Raw genomic sequence first — 1560 nt, forward strand, 5'->3', positions numbered from 1 at the left:
GTCTTGACTCATGGTTGCAAGCATTCTTTCTATCCTGTTTAATTGATCTTGAAATTGTTGGTTCGGATTAGGTTGGGCAGGTTGATTATTTTGGCCATGATACGGTGGTTGGGAGTAAGTGTTTTGTGTGGCTTGGTATGATCTTTGGTTGGAGTTTTGGTATGTGGAATTGTTATGTTGGTTGTGGTTGTAAGGTTTGTGGTTTTGTGGTTGGGTTTGCTGGTTTCCCCACCCAAAGTTTGGGTGGTTTTTCCATCCTGGGTTGTAAGTGTTGGAATGTGGATCATATGATTGCCTTTGTTGATTTCCCACATAGTTGGCATCTTCCCAATCACCTTCTTCAGTGCTTACCTCATCTTGATCTTGTGTGTGTATTGCAGCCACTTGCTTTGTGTCTAATTTCCTGGTGAGCTCTGCTAGTTGCTTGGCAAACACCTTGTTTTGGGCTAAAATTGTATCAACATGGTTCAGCTCCATGACTCCCTTAGTGTTGTGTCTCTCTGAAGCATAGTAGTACTCATTCTCAGCCACTGTCTCAATCACTTCAATGGCTTCTTCCACAGTCTTTTTCCTGTTCAATGAACCTCCTGATGAGTGGTCTACAGCCTTCCTTGATTCATAAGAAAGTCCTTCATAGAAAATATGCAATTGCACCCAGTCAGGGAACATGTTTGGTGGACATTTCCTTGTCAATTCTTTGAACCTCTCCCATGCCTCGTAGAGCGTCTCACCATCTTGTTGTCTAAAAGTCTGAACCTCAGATCGAAGCCTATTGACCTTTTGTGGGGGGTAGAAACGTGCCAGAAACTTGCTCTCCACCTCATCCCAGGTTGTTAGGCTGTCCCTTGGGAATGATTCCAGCCACTTAGCTGCCTTGTCCCTAAGTGAAAATGGGAACAAGAGCAGTTTATAGGCATCTTCCTTGACTCCATTGGACTTCACAGTGTCGCAAATTCTCAGGAATTTGGTGAGATGTTGGTTTGGGTCTTCGTTAGCACTCCCACCAAATGAACAATGGTTCTCCACCAGTGATATTAGCTGTGGTTTGAGTTCAAAATTATTGGCCTGAATGGGTGGTTTCTGAATGCTGTTACCACAATTCCCAGAGGTTGGTGTTCCGAGGGTTACCTGAAACGTGTAGCTCGGTCGTCTGGAGATGCCCGAGGTGGGGGTCAGGGACCCGAGCTTGATATGTTGGCGGTTGGTGGTTGTACCTGCAATGACACTCCGATGCTTAAGTTAGCATGGGTCCAAGCAGATATGTGTAGAATATGGAATGAATCTCATACCTGGGTGTTCCAGTGTATTTATAGTAGTTGGCTGTGATCTTCCCTGGATAAGATATTCTTATCTTATCTTATCTTTCGGGAGTTTTATCCCTATCTTTGTGGAACCGCCTTCCTTAGGCCTTTTCGGCCTTTAGGTTTTGGGCTGCGCTCCTTCTGATGGGCCTTCCTTGCCTTTAATGTCCGAGGTCCGACCTTTAGGCGTGGGCCTTAGGACGAGGTCGGACCTTTCATGGATTTACCGAGTTGGGGGAGCCCGGTCAGGGTATGAACA

General features: G+C 45.7%; 1 non-coding gene across 1 annotated transcript; it reads left to right on the forward strand.

Annotated features, from left to right (window-relative positions):
• The first annotated feature begins 667 nt into the window (after window positions 1–667).
• Window positions 668–771, forward strand: LOC130977997 (small nucleolar RNA R71). Its single transcript, XR_009085661.1, has one exon. It is a non-coding gene; the product is annotated as a small nucleolar RNA R71 (small nucleolar RNA).
• Window positions 772–1560: the final 789 nt, after the last annotated feature.

Source organism: Arachis stenosperma, chromosome 4 (genome assembly GCF_014773155.1).
Source record: "Arachis stenosperma cultivar V10309 chromosome 4, arast.V10309.gnm1.PFL2, whole genome shotgun sequence".
Taxonomy (NCBI): domain Eukaryota; kingdom Viridiplantae; phylum Streptophyta; class Magnoliopsida; order Fabales; family Fabaceae; genus Arachis; species Arachis stenosperma.